Source organism: Schistocerca cancellata, chromosome 4 (genome assembly GCF_023864275.1).
Source record: "Schistocerca cancellata isolate TAMUIC-IGC-003103 chromosome 4, iqSchCanc2.1, whole genome shotgun sequence".
In the NCBI taxonomy this organism is placed as follows: Eukaryota; Metazoa; Arthropoda; class Insecta; order Orthoptera; family Acrididae; genus Schistocerca; species Schistocerca cancellata.
Genome location: NC_064629.1, coordinates 477,855,918 through 477,878,408, shown reverse-complemented (window position 1 = coordinate 477,878,408; position 22,491 = coordinate 477,855,918).

Here is a 22,491-nt window from a genome sequence, read left to right as displayed (position 1 = left end):
ACAGGAAGGCTTAGCTTTCCACTGAGTAAAAACACTCAAAGCCAGATAGAACGGAACTGTACTATTTTGACTGTTTCAGATGGAAGAATCGTTCACAGAGTAGAGCACGTTGAATGAAAGGAAATACCTTCTTGGCTCGATAGGTAAGCAGCCAGATAGAGACGAAGTTGGCTCAAACTTACAGTATTCACCACCATTGACGTCACTTCCGCATCTAAACACGATCTTCCCTCTTAACTGATAATATGACTTCTGTATAGATGGTGTCAAAACCATTATGTAGAAAATAACATAATTCTGCTTAGTATAATGTGCCGGAAAACATTGTAGTGACACAGAAAATCAGTGTAGTCGTTGTCACAGTGAGAAAACGGAGCGATTTATTTGACATCCTAAAGGGCTTCCAGGTCAAGGGTGGAAGCATTTTCGAAACGGTTACGTCTGTAAATTGTTCTCGTTCCGCCGTCGTTAAAGTATACCGTACATGAAAATTAGCGCTAACGAAAACTGGTATACTGTAACTGTGGTGAACCGCGGGCCGTACATGGCAGGGGTGAACGACGGTTGCTGAGATGCGTACGGGGAAATAGACGTGCAGCTATTGAACAACTGACCACCCAGATGAACCAAGGGAACATCAACTTCCTCAACTACCGTTCAGCGAACGTTACTGCGTATGGGCCTCCACAGCAGGTGCGTGGTTCGCACACACATGCTGACTACCGTTCATCGGCGACGAAGGCGGTACGTCCACTATGTGGCGACAGGTGACCTTTCCAGATGAATCACCTTGTATGTTCCATCGGACAAATAGCCGTTGGCGTGCACGGCGTGAAACGTCTGAAACCCAAGCGTCCAGGGCGTAGGGGGAATGGGAATAGAAATGTTATTGTGTCTTACCCTAGCAGATCTCGTCATTCTGAAAGGTACAGTGGATAAACACAAATATACACCTATCCTTAGGGACCATAACCATCCCTAGGTGCAGTTTTCTTTCTAGGCTCGATGGCACGTTCCAGCAGGACAATGCAACTTGTCACACAGCTCGCAGTATACGTGCGTGGTTCATAGAACATCAGGATGAATTTATTGTACCCCTCTTGACTACATAGCTCCCCTTATTTAAACGCAATTCAGAATCTGTGGCACCACCTCGAGAGAGCTGTTCGCGCCATGGATCCTCAGCCGAAAAATCTGGAATCGGCACTGCTCCATATCCCTGTCGTGCCTTCCAGAACTTCACTGACTCTCTTCCTGCACGTCTCGCAGTGGTCCATACAACAAAAGGTGATTATTCAGGTTTTTAACCCGTCTTCACATTAATGTGAGTGGACGGTGTATGATTGTAGTTGCTGCCACTCATGTTAACCCTTAATGCGACGACTTGGTAAATTTCTTGAACATCTGCAGGGAACCTGCCTTCTGGCAGTGTGTGTGACATCAAGGCTACGCTCCTTTCTCTACCTCTCTGTTATTTTTTCTGTCCCTTACACTGTACAGCCAAGCATTCGAAATTAACTAGTCTTAAGACAAATGTAAATAACAAATGGTGCGAATTCTACCACGACATACCAGATGAAACGGTCATCAATCCTCAGAGTTTGTGAAACGTACAATTTTGATTTTTTTTTGTCTTGATTTCAAAAATTTCAACTTTTTACGAGATATTTGTATGAGACCACCAGGGACTTCGTAGAACTGGTTCAGTAAGTCTTTCAGTTGACATATATATCAAAGATAACACAAATGACAAAATCGTTTGCTTGTATGACTTACCCAGTGTTTTGTCTGGAACGCTAGACTGTATTACTTCATAATGCAGCCATTAATTGACAGTTGGGACAGCTGGATCATCTGCTTGTATTTGTAGAACATCTGATCCTTTAACAAGATCTTAGTGCCGAATCATGTTGGCCCGTTGTAATTAAGGCCTGACTTCGGCAGAACTAAGCGTCATTCGGATGGCTCTCCAGCACCGATTTTCTTCGTATCGAATCACAATTCCAGCTTTCCTAAAGTTTAGCTATAAGCTTCTACCCGAATCTCCCTCTTCACCCTTGGCCTTGTACCCCTGCAATTACAAATAAATGGCTACCCACACTTGTTTAGGAGCGAATATTGCCTCGGCATGTTCACAACTTTGTTTTCCTTAGCAAATATGCAAGATTCAGGAATACGCGGATTCATTGTGTTCATTCTTAGGCTGGCCGATAGTGAAGTTTATTTTCTGACATGGAATTTCAGCGGCCCTGAAAACATCGACATAGTATACGGGACAATTTTGTTCAACAACCCTGGCTTGGTGGTGGTATACAACACATTTTCCGCACCTACAATAGAGGACTTCGGCTGAATTGTTATTTGGGATAAACAATTTGAAACTTGATTCCGTATTTCTCTTTAGGGATGTCTTTATGTCGGAAGTGAACGTTTCCGTCACAACTGCCAAATCAGTTTTCACCCAAACTTTATATCTGTGGTAGACAATAAGGACATAATACAGTCATCACAATGCATAATTATTTCAAGGAGTACAGGCAAACCATTGTATTTTTAAAATTTCAATGAAATACAGTTCTATCGAAATTTTGTCGAGATATGGAAGCAGTGCATCAGTGTATGGATAAGATTGTTGTGCTATCTATGTATTCCACTGATGGATCATATCATTTAAATTGATTTTAAATGAAAGTAATTATTGTGATAATAATGAACGTGACAATAGTGATCCATAACTTATATAAGAATATATCTGACGCAGGATGACTGTCGTGACCTGCTCTTTTAATTCTACTACCGATTCTGAAACGTAGAACATCATATGATGCTCATAATTATCAGTTTATTTTGTTAACTTGTGCGCACAGTCCTGAAGCAATTTACAAATGAAAATACTGAGGGATATGCAGAATACTAGCAAGAAAATAAATACATGATCTACACAGAGAATCAGATATTGAATCCAATATTAAAACTATGAGACTGTGTTCGACATGCACTTCGAAAGGAAAATTTATCAAGGAAGAAGAGCTCTGGTAAGACGAAGACAACGATACTTCGATAGTATCAGAGAAGATACGAAAGTTTTACATGTGGTGAACTGGCAAATTAAAGGTCAAGATAGGACTACTTGGTGAAGCGTTAAGATGTCAGCAGCGAAGAGCTTTCATAGCTTGAGAAAATAGCTACTAATACTAACATTTTAGATCTGGTTGTTGAGTTTATTAATGTACGATCGTCATTTCTGCTTTTGTCCCATTCTCAAGTAATAACTGTAACAACATAAAACCGCTAAAAATTAAATAAGTTTTAGGTAGACATTATATTCTTGAAAACGAATACAATTAATAACATTCCAGATGGAGAAAGATTTCACTTCTAACAGACACGATTTTTCTTTTAGAAAGTAAACCCGGTACCAGGCAAAATATCCAAAGATCATTACCCTGTTATTACGGTCTTCACACATTTAGGTTTACAGGTCATAAGCATTTTACGTTTCTAGAACACCTTCCATACAGTCCTGTATCGTCAAACTGTAAACAAAATACACTGTTCTGCAAAACTTAAAGACGAGATAAAGAAAGAGGCATAACATATTAACAACACAGGTCTCCCAGTCGTGCACACAAGCTATACATCACATGGCGTGATGCCAGCGTGACTATAGCGCCAAACGGGGCTGGCCCCGTAGCACGAGACTGTTGAAGAATCAGGAAAACATTTTGTGTGTCAATCAGCTAGCAGTTACGGTGCTCTGTTGTGGTCTTCTTCAGTACTACATGGACCGGAGAAAACAGTTTGATGACTTCAAAAAAATGGTTCAAATGCCTCTGAGCACTATGCGACTTAACTTCTAAGGTCATCAGTCGCCTAGAACTTAGAACTAATTAAACCTAACTAACCTAAGGACATCACACACATCCATGCCCGAAGCAGGAGTCGAACCTGCGACCGTAGCGGTCACGCGATTCCAGACTGAAGCGCCTAGAACCTCACGGCCACACTGATGACTTCAGACGGGGAAAAACATCGGGAAAATGGAAGGAAGACGAAGCGTGACGAGTGTAGCCAAGGAGTTTGGTGTTACTCACAGCATTGTTTCACTTCCACGTGGAACGCTCCGATCGACAGCGACCGCTGCTCGATTCAGAGGAGGTAATCGACCACTGTCAGCTACATCAGCAAATGACCGCTACATTGTGCACCAGGTGAGAACAGACCCACATCAAGAAACGGGTGCAATTGCAAACAGGACTGCAAAGCACGCGATCTCACACCCCACAGTAGCTCGGCGACTGCGTGGGATTGGTCTCTTTGTCCGCCGACCCGCACGTTGTGTTCCCATGTCACCCGGACGTCGGCGGCACTGTTTGTGATGTGCCAAGAGCGTAGAAACTGGACCAACGAGGTGTGGGGTCACAAGTACTCCTTGGATGAGAGCAGTTTCAGTCTGATGAATGATTCTGGGATTATATGACGTGTTGGAAAGTGGGAGCATGTCATACCACCAGAAACATTGTCGAACACGACAGTTTTAGTGGTCCTACTCTTACTGTGTGGGGAAGATTAATGTTGCATAGTCGAACTGATCGCCTAATTTTTGGACACGCCACATTCACCGGCCAGCGTTATTATGACAACATACTCCTTCCCCATGTGCGTCTCTTCAGGAGTGCATTCTTCCCTGACTTCATTTTTACTGATGGCAATGTGCGATAGTATCGAATAGCACAAGTGGAGGGACTCTGCCGGCCTGGAACCGATCGACCGCTACGGTCGCAGGTTCGAATCCTGCCTCAGGCATGGATGTGTGTGATGTCCTTATTTTGGTTAGGTTTAAGTAGTTCTAAGTCCTAGGGGACTGATGACCTCAGATGTTAAGTCCCATAGTGCTCAGAGCCATTTTTTGGAGGGGCTCTTGGAACGAGGTAATATTAGACGAATTGACTGGCCTGGCTGTTCCCCTGACTTAAATCCCATCAAGCGCCTGTGGGATGCATTGGAGAAACGATTTACAGCGCGTAAACATGCACCAACATCCATTCAGCAGTTGTCAACCACGATGGTGGAGAAATGGAGTGCTCTATGACAAGAAGTCCTTACCAACGTTTTAGCTGGCAGGGGAGCACACTGCAGAACATGCACTGTCCTCCGTGGTGATCACACACCCTGTTAATAAGTATGTCCCGCCTTTTGCAATGTCCGGTGGACCATCATAAATCGTGGTGACTTCAGTGGTGTTGACGTTTGCTAGATGGTTGTCGGTGTTTGTGAACGTGCAATATTTTTTTTTTTTCAAAAAGAATGGTCATTTCTGTTGGTTTCATTACGGAGTTATTTCAGTTACCTTCTGTACCATACTGTAGCAACCCTTTACTGCAAGTTTCTTCCAGTTCAAAGTTTCATTAAGATATGTTACTTGTCAGTGACACATCATGCGAAAGTTATTTTTGTTCTTCAGTTTTGCACACCAGTGTACGTCTTCACAAGCTATTAGAACAGACTTGTAACAGAACTGTTTCAAGAAAACACAAACCAGTAGATCTTTTTTTCATTTGTAGTCATCGGCATGAAAGGTACTCGCATCTGGTATTCTTAAAATGCATGTAACAGCAAACATACCGTTCACGAGAAAAGGCCCAGCAGATAAAGATGCTGGCTCTGTCACTCTGCTCCGAGACGACACTGCTGTACGTTAGTAGGTAACTTCGTTAGAAAATTGTTAAGAAATTCAGGATGAATCGAAGATGATCACTGCTTGATGCAAATACTGTCAGTTTCATGACAGCTTAAATAAATGTAAAGTAATGCTTTAAAATAGGCGAAGAGATCTGACATCATCTGACTACACGATCTCTATCAGTTACTGGTATCATTCACTAGCAGCAAATATCTAGGATTAACTCTCTGGAGCGATTTAAGTTAGACTGACATATAAATCTAGCCTACGGAATTGCATGATCCAGATGAGACTCATCTGCAAAATCATTAGCAGTATAATACACTGACGAAAGAGGTCGGATATAAAACCTTCGCTCGACCAATTGTTGGTTACTTTTAATTAGTTCGCACGTGTACCAAGTGAGCGTGTCGGAAAAAAGACACATGAACTAATAAGAACAAAGTGGATGAAGGTTTAGTTTAATGAGCGTTATAGTGTCACATAAACGTTAAACATACTCGAGATGGGACCATCAGCGCCCCACCCAATAGTATTTGAGGGTAATGGGAGTCATCTTGTCAACTGAACAGCAATGCCTCAATACTATCTAGAGCAATGGCAGTGGCTCTGACAAGTGACCATCATTGTCCCATCCAACAATGTCAATAGGGAAGCTCTTTGATTAGCTTTTTCGTGTGGCTGCTAAGATAATGAGTCTGTGAACAGGTGTTTCTTTTAAATATTCAATACAAATCTGGGGTCTGACTGGTGGAGAGGGGAGAGGAGGAAAGGGAGAGGAAGGGTGGAGTGTCGGGGCTCAAATGGCTCTGAACACTATAGGACTCAACTGCTGTGGTCATAAGTCCCCTAGAACTTAGAACTACTTAAACCTAACTAACCTAAGGACATCACACACATCCATGCCCAAGGCAGGATTCGAACCTGCGACCGTAGCGGTCGTGCGGTTCCAGACTGTAGCGCCTTTAACCGCTCGGCCAGAGTGTCGGGGGAGACGGGCCACGAAGAAGGGTAGCATACACTGACAGGTTTTGTCCCAGAAGTGCTTTTCTGTCCTACTCATTCACACACCGTTTTCCAGCTTACGTTTTGTCCATTCAAACTGTATGTAAGTCACCTTACGACAAATTCATATTTGTAATGGCATTATCCGCTTACGTTTTACAATGCCTCCCTAGTGTATCTTTGCTCATAACTTCTAAGGCACATATTTCCCTGGTTGGATCCAATACAAGTGCTGCGACGTTGTTTAATGTAAGCACAGCGAAGTTGTGAAGGCCATGTGTAAGCAAAACTAGAATCTCTGTTCTGTTTGGTTTTCGTGTGACCACTACTTTTGTGATGTATTTCAGAAGTGAAAAGTTGGAAACAAACTCTAAATTAATCGAAAGGATTGTCGAAGCTTCTCAGAGTCCCCACTTTGCATGCCCAATTGACCAAACGAGAAATTCAAAGTGCCTAATGCTTATCTGACACGAATCTTGCTCACCGTCTTTTTCCCTGTACCTTTAGTTTTATAATTCCTTTAGAACAATAATTACTGCTCCAATTACGTAATAAATTAGCTAACCATTTACTTTAAGAAACGTTAGTAAATTTTCAGCAAACTAAAGACGTTGTTTACTTATTCATGACGTCACTGCAGTGCATTCACTTCTGCTACTTTTGACTTTTCGTCTAAAAGTCACTTCTAATTTGTCAGGTGAGACTGCTGCATTAATAGCAAATCAAAATGAATTCTAAAGGTTTTCTATATTGTAGAATTTATCGTGGTTATCGCAGCTCTGACACCACTGTGCATTTATTCGTTGTTATAGCTGTATCCTCAATGTGCTAGACTCAGCCTCTATGCTGGCAAAGAAAATTGCAACAGCTTGAAGACGGAATGCAGCAAACGTCCATCTCTAACGATTTTCTCGTTGACGAAACGTTAAATGTTGAGATCTTTTCTACCACTCCACTTTTGACCGGTTTCTCTTTTTCAGTATTGAGGAGTACCAACGAACATTTCTATTCACGGATGTAAGGGGCATAAACTAAAGTGATCTGACAGCAAGACCGTGTTGTTAAAGCTTTAGGTGTGAGAAATAACATGAAATAAGACCTGCTCAGTGGTGTTATTTAAGCCTGAGAGTTAAAAATTAACAAGGTGCTTAGGTTAACCAATTATCGTGTGTACACAGGAATATTAGAGGCCGAATCTGGGGAAGAGAAAGCATTTAACGAAGCAAAATGGGCAGACACATGACTGCGCAGTTCATATCAGTGGCTGAAATTGCTGCTGGGAGCCCCTGTCTGAGTGCAGCGCAGAGCCGTACGGGCAATCGTGCCATGTGGCAGTTTCGCAAGACATCTTTGGTGTAGTTAAATACAGGAGATGTTAAGATGTGGATGGGCGCAGAGCAATGGCCGATTATGTAGTAAGACTTAGTTTAGTGACAGTAATTGCATGTGGTCCAGCAGATGGGTTCAATTCATTCAATTGGACGCCACATTTGCGACCTGCATGTCCCTAATCACCCACATTTATCCATCTGGGGTAATGAGACCTGAAGGAATCCAGATACCACCATGGCAACTATTTACATGATTAAAATTACAGTGGTCTGACCAGGATTCTAGCCCTCTCTGTTTCGAAGCTCGAGCTTTGCCATTTCCCTACCAGGTCCGGCACTTCGGTTAGTGACCACGTATAACAGCGCTGTATTTCTATACTATACACGCCAAAGCAGTAATTTTTTTTCTTTATTGTTATTTCACTCCCCCAAATGGGGCGGGCTGGCAGTGGCACAATATGCCGCTCTTCAGCCAAGAGATTTACAGAAAAATACAGTCAAATGAGAAAAGAACACATAACATATAATGGTATAAATTGGTGAATAAACAAGAACAAAAATAGATGAGTATAAATGGTAGATTTAAAAACAACATAGACGAGAGCCACACACATGCGGAGAATGAGCACTGTGGGTCGACACGGAAACAAAGAAACACCAGAGTGGGAATACAAATGAATGATTCTGGCGACACTGTTGGTGCTGGTGGAAGCCAGTACGTTGTCCTCGATGGTGAGTGTTCATCGGAGGTGAGAGTATCATCTGGAGTGCCCCAGGGAAGTGTGGTAGGTCCGCTGTTGTTTTCTATCCACATAAATGATCTTTTGGATAGGGTGGATAGCAATGTGCGGCTGTTTGCCGATGATGCTGTGGTGTACTGGAAGGTGTCGTCGTTGAGTAACTGTAGAAGGAAACAAGATGACTTGGACAGCCCCGTCGATTAATTATTTGGGCGTAACATTGCAGAGCGATATGAAGTGGAACAAGCATGTAATGGCAGTTCTGGGGAAGGCGGAGAGTCACCTTCGGTTCATTGGTAGAATTTTGGTTCATCTGTAAAGGAGACCGCTTATAAAACACTAATACGACCTATTTGTGAGTACTGCTCGAGCGTTTGGGATCCCTATCAGGTCGAATTGAGTGAGGACATAGAAGCAATTCAGAGGCGGGCTGCTAGATTTGTTACAGGTAGGTTTGATCATCACGCGAGTGTTACGGAAATGCTTCTGGAACTCGGGTGGGAGTCTCTAGAGGAAAGGAGGCGTTCTTTTCGTGAATCACTACTGAGGAAATTTAGAGAACCAGCATTTGAGGCTGACTGCAGTACAATTTTATTGCTGCCAACTTACATTTCGCGGAAAGACCACAAAGATAAGATAAGAGAGATTAGGGCTCATACAGAGGCATTTAGGCAGTCATTTTTCCCTCTTTCTGTTTGGAACAGGGAGAGAAGATGCTTGTTGTGGTACAAGGCACCCTCCGCCATGCACTGTATGGTGGATTGCGGAGTATGTATGTAGATGTAGATGTAGACTGTAGCACTGCATATGGCACACTGCACGTGGCACACTGACACCACAATGAAAACGTTAAAAATCACTGCACCGAATGGGACCTACCACCAGGTGAAGGGTAGGAGGGGTGGAAGAAAATGGAAGGGAGGAGAGACGGTAGGCGGAAACCAGGAGGAACGATGACAGGGCCGGTGGAGGGGAGAAGGATAGGAGCTGGAAGCCTGGGGGGGGGGTAAAAAGGAGAAAGAAGGTGGTCAGCAGGGGGAAAGGAGGAGAAGAGAAGGGGGAGAGCTAAGGAGAGAGAGGAAACCCTGAGGAGGGGGGGGGGAGAAGGAGGGATTAAATCTGTTAGGAGTGGTAGATGGAAGGCACAAAGATATCATCCAGTAGGGGGAGTTGGTGGAAGCCATCTTGGGCGAGGTTATGGAGCGTGTGGAGATGGAGACCAGGTGGGACACTGTGTTACAGGCACAGCATTGGGCTAGGGTGGGAGAGGATGGGGGAAACCAAAGGATGGGGGGGATCCAGTTTGTGGGACATGTATAGGATCCATATTCGTTCTAGGAACAGGATGAGATGGGGGAAGGGAATCAGATCATAAAGGATCCATGTGGGGGACGGGAGACAGAGGTATGGTGCTCAAAGATTTCGAGGAGTTGGAAGTAGGTGGGGGAAAGGGGTGGCGGAGATCCAAGCGGGGTGGACATAACATAGGATGGGGCAGAGGAGGGACTTGTAGGTATGTAGGATAGTGGAAGGGTCTAATCCCCATGTTCGACCAGAGAGGAGTTTGAGGAGATGGAGACAGTTACGTGCCTTGTCTTGGACTGTGAGGAGATGGGGGTCCAGGAAAGGCGGCGGTCGAGGGTGATGCCAAGGTACTTGAGGGTGGGAGTGAGGGCAATGGGGCGGCCATAGATGGTAAGCAGAAATCCTGGAGGCAGTGGGAGGGGGTGATGCGGTCTACGATGACTGCCTGGGTCTTGGAGGGATTGATCTTAAGGAGCGAAGTAGTAAATATGTAAGTTATCTTAAGATACTGTTACAAATTGGTCGTGATGAGAACTACATTGATTCATGGCTCGTGTACGCAACTAGTTTTGGCCATGACTAACTTCTAACACTCATCTCACTCATTTACTGCTATGGCGTGTAAGTGAACAATACAGTACCACAGCATTATTATACTAGACCATTAAACACGTGGTACCATACATGATCTGATCAAAAGTGTACGGACATCCCTATGTAATGAGGAACTGACCGCTAGATATCACAAGAAGCTCCTGCTAGTACAAGCGGAGGTGGGGATAATCTTGTTGTCAGTAGATAAGTAGTATTCGCAGAATGTGTCGGTCAGGAGAGCTCAGTGACTTCGAACGTGGACTAGCCAATGGATGACACCTGAGTAACAGATCCATCAGAGACATTTCAACCCAAGTCGACTGCTGGTGATGTAATTATGAAGTGGAAACACGAAGGAACAGCTACAGCGAAATCAATACTAGACATACCTCGTGTACAGGAGGACAGGGACCGTCGAGCATTGCGGAGCGTGTTTGTAAAGTCACATGAGATCAGCAGAAGGAATCTTTCGTGAGTTAGATAGTGCTACCAGCAGTCCAGCTAGTTAACGACTGTGCGCAGAGAGTCAAAGAGAATGGGACACAATTGTCATGCAGCTTTGTTAGGGTTTCGTGTATGCGTAGAAAGAGTGGTGCCAACAGCGAAGTACGAAGGAGGTGATGTTTTCCGTGGTCAGGGGGTGTCACGCTAATTGCACTTAAGAAAATGCTAAACGTGGAGGGATATGAACGCATTTTACAGCACTGCGTGCAGTAGAGGAACTGTTTGTAGACGATTACTGTAACGCCATGACAATACACCCTATCATAAAGCAGCATATGTGAGGCAATAGTTTTTGGGTAATAACACTGCTGAAAATAACTGGCTTTCCCAGAGTCCCGATCTGAAGCGAGTGGATCACCTTTCGGGTAAGTTAGAAAGTTGACGTCACATAAGATCACATCTTCCAACATCACTACCTTTTCTACTTTCGGCTCTTCAGAAATAATGGGCTGCCTTTCCTCCACAGACGTTCAGACACCTTACTGAAAGCGTCCTCAGCGGAGTTCAAGGCGTTAGGAAGATGAAGAATGGACACACTCCATATTAATGTCAACTAACAGGTATTCGGATGCTTTTGATGAGATATCGCATTTGATGAAAACTTAGTCCAGGATAACATCTGGTGGTTCTCGTGAGATGTTCAGATGACTGGTGGCGATCGTGAGATGTTCAGGTGAATCAATACAAGATGTTTCCCTCAGAAGCACACTGTCCTTCATAACGGCGTATAGGTATGCTGGCTATTTCTCACCTCATACCTGGAAATCCAGTGGCGGGGCACGTGTAACAAGATCCCCTAACGTTAACAGAGACTGGACCGTGTTTTTATTTTGGATTCCATCTAAAGTTTGCTCTTAATGTATTACTTTCTCTGTTACGATTCAGCTACCTATCGATAAGTGGACGTGAGTGGTTGCGTTATTGTTCAGCAGCACCCACGTCGGTATCTGCCTGAGATCATGTACGAAATCCGTTGGAAATTTGCAATAGTGCCGTAGGACTAAAATTTCCGTATGGCTGCCGTGATTTACGTTCTCTGTTTTTACTCCTCAACACATTAAAAAAATATATCGCTCTGAGCACTACAGGACTTAACAGCTCAGGTCATCAGTCCCCTAGAACTTAGAACTACTAAACCTAACTAACCTAAGGACATCACACTCATTCATGCCCCGGGCAGGATTCGAACCTGCGACAGTCAACACTTCAGGCGAATACCAGGATACCTCATATAGTACAGAGACCTGTCACTGCACAATACTTTTGAAGATTCTTTTCCCCGCCAGCGCCTCCTTAATATTCTAGATTTCGTAGTAATGTAAGGCAATAAGTAACCCACTGCATTCTGATACTTATTAAGACAACGATACTTTCACGCTATTTTGCAGTCCTCTGTTGGGAAATATTTGTGTGGAAAGCGACTTGTTGTTATTGAAATAATACTCCATCTGTGAGAAGTTTTTATCACTAAAGAAAGGATATTCGGTACTGTAGACAACACAAGACATAGGCAAACCAGTGAATCCCCTAATATTTTCAAGTACCTGACACTTACTCTGTCCAGATCGAACACGAGAGAGCAAAGGAGAATAAATACTCGCCGTGTTTATCGAAGAAAGTAGTCAGAGCCCATAAGTACAGTTTCAGACTACTGTCCTCTGAATTATTTCGAATTAGCTTTCGTAAGGTACAGGAACGGATGTGCGAAGGGGTACTGACCTTCAAGTACTTTCGAGATTACCAACAGCAAACAGATAAACACTAACGGCAGTGGTGAGAGGTACCAATTACCATTTGCTTCGCTATCTTGTGCACTCCGGATGAAAGTTTCACGTTTTGATGAACCGTATGATATGGCTGCTGTCTTGATTAGCGTAAGAGCGAAACATTCTCAAGTAGCAGTGTGTGAAAACTACAGAAATCATGAGGTGGAACTGATCTTCTCTCTTATGAGAAAATGATAACTTTAATTGTACTCTGCTGATCATCCGATTTTTTGTGAGCTGAACAGTTCTTGGGCTGCTCATTATTATTGTTATTACCGTTTTTAATACTGAAGATTCTACTTATATATCGTAAAACGGGATAAACAGAAACACTTTTCAACTTAAAAAAGAAACTGACAATTTTGAAACGAAAAATGAAAATCCACATAAAATGGGATTATGGGTCTTGTGCCTAAATTTAAACTTATAATTCGCTTATGGACGTAGCTCATGAATTTATAACTCAAAAAAATTAAAAAAAACTTTGTATTTCAACTCATCGCGCAGACACCAGCGTTAATCTTTCTCCTGGATCTAATTACTGGTCCTTTGGCTGAATGGTGGTACGTCATAATCTGTTTTGTTTCTAGGAGAACAAGAAACGAAACTTATCTGCTTAAAAAATTTGGTATTCAGTGCAAAACTATGAATAATGCGTGAATTGTGGTTTTTATTCTGTTTTCAAAGTAAACAGTATTATATCTCTAATTACGTTGTTGTAACATTACAGTGATGAAACGGGTTTGTTTGTTATCAAATTACGTCGTTGACTTTATGTTTTAAAATAATCACGCCCAGAAGTAACGGAGGGCTGTCGAACAACCTCTCCTTGACTAAAAAACAGTTCCTGTTCTCTTAAAACAAACGTGTTTAATAGGTCTAGATTTTTTCAGTTAATAATATATAACTTTTACCTTCTAAATAAAAAATCTTACACGCAGTCTACATAAGGGCTTACTTTTTCTATATACTTTAACCACAGTATAAGCTCCTGAGTTGACAACAGTGCCAGGCGATTCTTCATTTCCGTCCCATTCTTGGTCTTCTTCTGGAGAAACCCTAACATTTACTATTTCTGTTCACTCTAAAAATTCCTAAAATCTAACCTTACATTTTCATTTTGTCGAAACACTAGTTTGACGAAAGTATACTTGAAACCTGAAGTGTTCATTGATGAAACAGAATTGCAAATTTTCCTTAAAACAAAATCTAGATGGGTGCTTGCAGATAAACTTTAATGTAAGCTATTTCAGCACCACTTCCCATGTATGTCGTAGCATAAACAAAATATCAGCTCACACTGTCGCCGACTTTGAAATTCTTTATTTCACAGTTACTCTGTCTCACTGCCAACCAAGGCAAACAAGTCTTTGAGTGATATTCCCATTTCTCGTCCGCCACCATAGCACAGAACCTTTTATAAGTTACATTTCTGTTCTCTATATTGTTTCTATATACCCCATTTTACAGTAGTATAAACAGTAAAAATAATGATGATAATAATAATAATGCTAATAAACAACTCAAATAACTGATAAATAGCGGAAAAAAATTATGGCGCGGCTCAGGGTGACACAGCAGTAAAATATAATGAGATCTACATAATAATCACCTGTTTACCATATTCTTGTGGTGACCTGAGTAAGTCCAAACTCACCAAGATTCTCAGATAGTATAAAATAAGCCCTTTCCTCTGAACAACACATAAGAAGAAAGAATTTACAAATTATGGTCCTCGGGATGCAAGGTAATGAAGTTTGGTAACACCAATAACAATTTTTGTTTTTGAATTTAAATAAGGAATAATAGTTGTGACGTAATTAATTTCGTTTTCAAAGATCAGCAGCACTTGGAATTATTGTAACTCAGGCCAAACCTCTACCACTGCTGTCTAATTAGCACAGTTCACCAAATCGAAGTTATCTAGAGCAAACGATCCCAAGAAACGCAGAGCCCGGGTGAGACCGAGGTCGGTGGAGGCCAGGGCTCCTGCTAACACTGCATGGTGCTCGTTGCGGGTTACTGTGGTGGAGCTCCCTGCTGGTGCTGCGGTTGGGGCTCCTATTACACTACTGGCCATTAGAATTGCTACACCACGAAGATGGCGTGCTACAGACGCGAAATGTAACCGACAGGAAGAATATGCAGTGATATGCAAATGATTAGCTTTTCAGAGCAGTCAAAAAAGGTTGACGCCGGTGGCGACACCTACAACGTGCTGACATGAGGAAAGATTCCAACCGATTTTTCATACACAAGCAGCAGTTGACCGGCGTTGCCTGGTGAAACGTTGTTGTGATGCCTCGTGTAAGGAGGAGAAATGCGTACCATCACGTTTCCGACTTTGATAAAGGTCGGATTGTAGCCTATCGCGACTGCGGTTTATCGTATCGCGACATTGTTGCTCGCGTTGGTCGAGATCCAATGAATGTTAGCAGCCGGCCGCGGTGGTCTAGCGGTTCTAGGCGCTCAGTCCGGAACCGCGCGACTGCTACGGTCGCAGGTTCGAATCCTGTCTCGGGCATGGATGTGTGTGATACCCTTAGGTTAGTTAGGTTTAAGTAGTTCTAAGTTCTAGGGGATTGATGACCACAGATGTTTAGTCCCATAGTGCTCAGAGCCATTTGAACCATTTTTTTGAATGTTAGCAGAATATGGAATCGGTGGGTTCAGGAGGGTAATACGGAACGCCGTGCTGGATCCCAACGGCCTAGTATCACTAGCAGTCGAGATGACAGGCATCTTATCCCCATGGCTGTAACGGATCGTTTAGCTACGTCTCGATCGCTCTGTCAACAGATGGGGCCGTTTGCAAGACAACAACCATCTGCACGAACAGTTGGACGACATTTGCAGCAGCATGGACTATCAGCTCGGAGACCATGGCTGCGGTTACCCTTGACGCTGCATCACAGACTGGAGCGCCTGCGATAGTGTACTCAACGACGAACCTGGGTGCATGAATGGCATTTTTTCGGATGAATCCAGGTTCTGTTTACAGCATCATGAAAGTCTCATCCGTGTTTGGTGACATCGCGATCGACGCACATTGGGAGCGTGTATTCGACATCACCATACTGGCGTATCACCCGGCGTGATGGTATGGGTGCCATTGGTTACACTTCTCGATCACCTCTTGTTCGCATTGAAGCTACTTTGAGCAGTGGACGTTACATTTCATATTTGTTACGACCCGTGGCTCCACTCTTCATTCGATCCGTGCGAAACCCTACATTTCAGCAGGATAATGCACGATCGCGTATTGCACGTCCTGTACGGGCCTTTCTGGATACAGAAAATGTTCGACTGCTGCCCTGGCCAACACATTCTCCAGATCTCTCACCAATTGAAAACGTCTTCTCAATGGTGGCCGAGCAACTCGCTCGTCACAATACGCCAGTCACTACTCTTGATGAACTGTGGTATCGTGTTGAAGCTGCAAGGGCAGCTGTACCTGTACACGCCATCTAAATTCTATTTGATTCAATGCCCAGATATATCAAGGCCGTTATTACGGCCAGAGGTGGTTGTTCTGGGTACTGATTTCTCAGGATCTATGCACTCAAATTGGGTGAAAATGTAGTCACATGTCAGTTCCAGTATAATGTATTTGTCTAATGAATACCCGTTTATCATCTGCATTTATTCTTGGTGTGGCAATTGTAATGGCCAGTAGTGTATGTTGCGCTGAGTAGATCCTCGACCGAGGTTACGAGTGTGACTGCTAGGATGCTGTGAGGTGTAGATCCGGTTGGCTCATATGACTGAACTTCCTCACTAATGGCTTGTAGGTGTCCATGAATACTCCCAGTGGACGGATACCTGTTGTGTACTGGGCGGACACGTGATCGTTGAACACGCCAAAATTGTAGCACAGGACCATGGTCGCAGATGGTGGCGAGGCTGGCACCGCACATTGTAGTGGAGACAACCGGAGGCAAACTCCAAAACAGACCACTGTGCTTCAGTCGACCACTTTGCTGTCATAGGTACTTAGTGTTGCAGCCTCCCAAACAAAACTGTGCTGCCCTGCAGTTGTGGTTGCAGACGATATTCTGGGGCAGAGCATCCTTAAACCCCATCCTCACGCCCCACATCCCCCTCTCCACCCCTAGGGTAAAGGTGGTGGAGCCATCTCGACGCTGGAAGAAGATTCTGCGTCTCTCCCCACTGAGGAAAGAGATGGTGGTGTCGTCATGATGAAGTAGATGTCGCCGTTGTTGAGGTGTCCACACGGATGTGCGCCTCGAGGTCATTTTAGACGACCCCCATTGGTGTGAGCTTCCTTGGCAGATGACTCAAGGTACTGAAGACCTCTCTGGGCGATGTCGTGGACGACCTGGGTGTGACTGTGAAGCTGGTGCTCACTCGGAGAGTAACCGTTTGCCACAAATCTGGAAAGAAAAACGTGCAGTTTCGTTTTTGTGGAACCCCGAACTTCGTCGCTGAAGTTGGCGACGGAGGCATTTCCGGGCTTGGGCTAGTGTTTTCTTTTAAATTACCATGAATGAGCAACGAAAGGCATGTGAAATACCCGCAGAGGATCGTAGAAGGTTGTCCAGGGAGGAACAATAGCAATTCTACGTGATACGAGAGGTCCCCGTTGTTGCTTGTGTTGCTATTAACTTGAGGATTCTTGGAGAGTCGACCATTCAGGTGTGTCACAGATGATGGGCTGTCGGATGACGTGCTACATCTTGCGATTTCGTCTTTCTGAAAACAGTACGAGAGCAAGAGATGTGTGTCCGTTCCGGGAGGAAGGACAGTTGATTCATGTGAGAAGCGAGCAGGATCCTGCAGAATTCACCTGACAAGGTGAGGTATATGGCAGATGTATCGAGAATTTGACGTCTAGTGACAGCCAAAATTGAAGATTGCGGTGACCACTGTCTCGAGAGGGTTCACATCCAAGTGTGTTGTGAGATGCTAGCATTAGATGCCACGTCCATATGAATTGTGGAGAACTGGGTACCACTATCGAGGAATCTTCTCCTTTATTCTCAATATTGTGAAGAACAAGCTATAGTCTCTGAGAAGTGTCCTACACTTAGGCACTAGGCAGTTCTGGGAGGCTAGGAGCGACGAACATGCCACACTTGGACGTTGTTTGATACCAATCCAGAACGGTAGAGTCTTGTAAGGATGGTTATTCAGTTGGAAATGCGGTCTGAACGTCGTTTACAGACGGCAATAACGGTGCTGACAAGAGTATCACATCAGCCTTCCAAGACCCTTGAGAAACCACCTCATTGATTCTTGGCAAACGGTCAGGTGATTCAGTGGGTGGTGGAGCAACGCCACTAACGAATGGAGTGGAGAAGTCGACGGATCTTTTGCGTGCTTTGAAAACAAGAAGCTACTTTCCAATTGATCCAGAAAATGAATCATTATGATTTTGAGATCGTCCTGGAAGGTTCAAAATGGCTCTGAGCACTATGGGACTTAACATCTGAGGCCATCAGTCCCCTAGAACCTAGAACTACTTAAACCTAACTAACCTAAGGACATTACATACATCCACGCCTGAGGCAGGATTCGAACCTGCGACCGTAGCAGCCGCGCGGTTCCGGACTGAAGCGCCTAGAACCGCTCGGTGACCGCGGCGGGCCGTCCTGGAAGGGACTGGTTGCTTGAAAGGCACGGTAGGAAAACTGAATTGGCTTTAACATGTAGTGCGAGAGCGTATTTTAGTGGGTGTTTGGAAAATCGGTGTGAATGGAGGGCAGACATCTTTCCTATAATGTCAGAAGTGTTTGGGACACCGAATTAGTTTACAACGAGTAAGGAATGACAGGGAGTTCTGGAGCGTCGTTGATGACGTCACGGAATGCTTAGTGTACGCACGAGAACGCAGGATTTTACGTGAAGTATAATAGGCATTTAGTTGTATCTTTCACTGAACACATGACAAGGGACGTGGATCTACACCAGGGTTAAGACAGTGTATAATTTGATGTGCACGAGCACCACAGAAAGCCAAGAGAAGAGCTCGTTGTCGAGTGTCACCTTGTACTGGTGAGGCCTTTAAGTGCTGTTCCAACCTTGTGATGAAGGCTGCCCATGGCTCCATGTCTTCACCGAATGCCTGAAATGGCAGAGGCAGCATTGTCGTCGACTGGGGTAGAGCAGCGTCCGGATAGGCCAAAGTGTTCAGAAGAATCTCCTGTTCGTCGTGAAGTTTCTGTAAGGAAAGTAGTAGCTTTTTCAACGTGTCAAGCTTCTGCATTGCCATACTGGAACAAGAAAATATCATCATTCAGTTGCCAATATAAATGGAAATTGTGCGGCCAAAGAATAGGAAACTTCTTAAAATACTTGTGTACAACTTACTAATCTGGGAATTTAGATATGTTAAAGTTCAGATATTCTTCGGCACCATTGAATGTTGGGATGAAATCGATAACCCAGCTCACCTCGTCCCTATTATCTGTGGTGACCTAAGTGAGCTCACATTCGTCAATGATTCCCAGCTAGTATGAAACTAACATCTTATTGAAAAAAAACCAAGTAAAACGAAAGTATATAAAAAACAAAGTCTCCAGAAACGCAAGTTAATTAGCCTATAGCACAAAAAAAATCATGTATCTGCTTCACATCACTACAGCCAGCATTGTACTATTACTCAGAAACTAATATGAAATGTGCAGTCTTCAGTTATTAAACGAAATCACCATCTGTTACATCCGTCTCCCTGCAAGCAGCTAAAGTAACTCACTTAAAACTGCTCACATTCAACTGAGGTAATCTCTGTTATTATGGAGAACTGTGACGTCATTCTTACGGAGTCATCTAAGTCATTCATCAGAATTGCAATATATGTTTTAATCGAATTTTCAATTATGCAATTTAATAGCTAAACTTAACCATTATTCAGTGGATCAAAGCAGAATATGGGTGAAATACGGTCAGTATCACAGACTGCTGGTTCTGTTCGCATGTAAATTATGTTCATAATGTGTTGACTTTGCCGGGCTGACACGAGGACACAGGAGCTAAAATTATACAAAAATGCCAAAATCGAAAGTGAACGAAGTGTGCTTGATGTACACAGCAAAATACTGCGTTTGACTAGAAGATTAAAAGTCTGTAATCGGATTTTGCCAACGTAAAGTGCATTGACTGACAAGAAAAGTGAAGCATCCAAAAGGAAAGGAGGAAGCAAAATGAAACTTCATGGGTTGAGAGAGTTTGCGATGTAATTTCAGTGATTACAAAGTCTAGTCACATTGGCAAAGAGCTTGGCAGTATGAGACCACTGTCAGACTGACGCTGCATTCCCTCTGGCCTGGATGCTTGCACTGATTCGGTTGGAAAGGGGATCATAAAAGCGTTATATTCTCTCCTGAGGAAGGCAGCTGGACTGCAGGTGTTGTAACTCGTCATTGACATGATGGATACTAGTTCTGAGACAGAGTTGATGACCGAGCTGGTCCACATGTTCTATCGGAAACAGAGCTAGCGACCTTGCTGGCCATGTGAGTACTTCGCGTCATGCAGACAATTAATACGGAGACGTATCATGTGTGGATGAGCATTGTTCCGTTCAAAAGTGCACTACGATACTGTTACATAAGGAATAACGAGTGTGGACACAAGACGTCCGTGACGTACCAATGTGCCGTCAGTATTCTCTCAGTCAATACTAGCGGTGACGTGAGGTCATACCCAGTAACTCCCCAGACCATCGCACCAGGAGTAAACACTACTGTGCCTGTTGGAAATTTTGAAAGACTGGTACCTCTCCGCAGATCGCCAATATACTCGCCAACGATGGTCATCAGGAGTAGTGCTGAAAAGCGATTGATCACTGAATGTAATGCGACGACATTCATCAGCAGTCCATGCATCCTAGTCATGGCACCACTCTGAACAAAACAGTTTTTATTGTGATGTTAATGGCAGCCTTCTCATTGGACGACAATTCTCTAGCTGATATTAGTCTCCAACCAACGTTGTGGAATGACACAGAATGTTGCAGGGAATTCATTACTTGTTATCGGGATGCAGGCCCAGGTATGACGGGGTTACGATGTGCTTGGTGCACAATATGGTGATCATCCCTTGTGGTGGTCAGACGTGGAAGACCGGAATAGTCACGACGAATATGCACGCCCTCACCTTTCAATGAAGCCCAACATCAGGCCATTGTCACAACCGAATACCCACAAATCTGGATATTGCACGATTCGACCAGCTGGCCAAATGGTGACCAACAATGAAGTCCGCTTCAAACTCTGTCAGGTTCTGATGATGCTGCCTCACATGAGGACACCGCATTTCAGTGTGTTTCACAGTGATCGTTCAATATCCGACGATGTTCACGCCCCTTATGTAGCCCATCAGGCCTGGTTATAACCTAAAACACGGAAAACACTGACATGTTCCTGTGGCCGTTCTACGAGTAGCAGAGAACTGCGACTGCAGTTATTGACATACCCGCAATTTGTGTGTAAGTGTTCAGTGTTACATTGACATCCGACAACGTCTTCTGGGTGGTTCACTTTTTTTGTCCGGCAGTGTATTTCCTAAGATGTAGACGCAAATTTTCCCCCTTTTAAAGTAATTAATATTAATTATTAGATGACTCAAGTCACCTGTGTTGAGACATTTCGACCTCGTACTTCGACTGTGAAACTAAAATAATTCACAATGATTTTTTATGAAGTCCTAAAAAGTAAACGGGAGGGGGGGGGGGGTAGCTGTCGTGACAGACTTCGTGGGATTAGTTCATGCAAACTACCTCCTATAGAACCTATTATATCTCAGCGAGTAAGAGGTGGTTCTGGCTTTCCTTTAAGTGTTGAGGATAATTTCTAAACAGAAGAAACCAAATGTGAAGACTGCAGTCACATGGAGAAAGCTAATAAAGTAAAATGAAGTAAATATAGGAATAAAACTGATATGAAAGGATACTCATAATCTCAAGGATATGTTGTAGCCAAGAGTGTACGTTATGTTATGCAAGAATCAACGTTTATTACGAATATATGAGACGTTAGGAACAGAGAACCGTCCTTCGGAAGCAGTCGATTAGAGGTTGTTTGCAGTAGATCTTGAATTGGCAAAAACAGCACAGGCTTCTACGCAATATACCACAACAGCACTAGCAAACAGAGACTGGGACGATTCCTCTCGGAAAAAGAGAAAGGAAATGAAGTTCCGACCTTATCTCCACCTGAATCACGAATATCACAGTACTCTACCATTCTGGATGTGGATCAAGCACGTCCGAGTGTGGCGCGTTCGACACTCCTAGCCTATCAGAATGCATAGCACCCAAATGTTGGAAACTTCTCACATGCTATAGCATGTTATTCACAATATTGAGGATAAGGAAGAAGATTTCCCGATAGTGACATCCAGTCATCTTACAGCATCTGTAGCATTGGACCCCATACCTTCCCTCACCCCTTCAGCTGACTTCCACCAGATGGACGAAGGACGTCGTGTTCGGACTAGCACAGTTTAGACGGATGTGGATTCTATTGCTGGCATCTCACTGCTTGCTTGGATGTCCCTCCCTTAAGTGTAACGTTTTAGCCTAGCTGACATTGCTATACGCA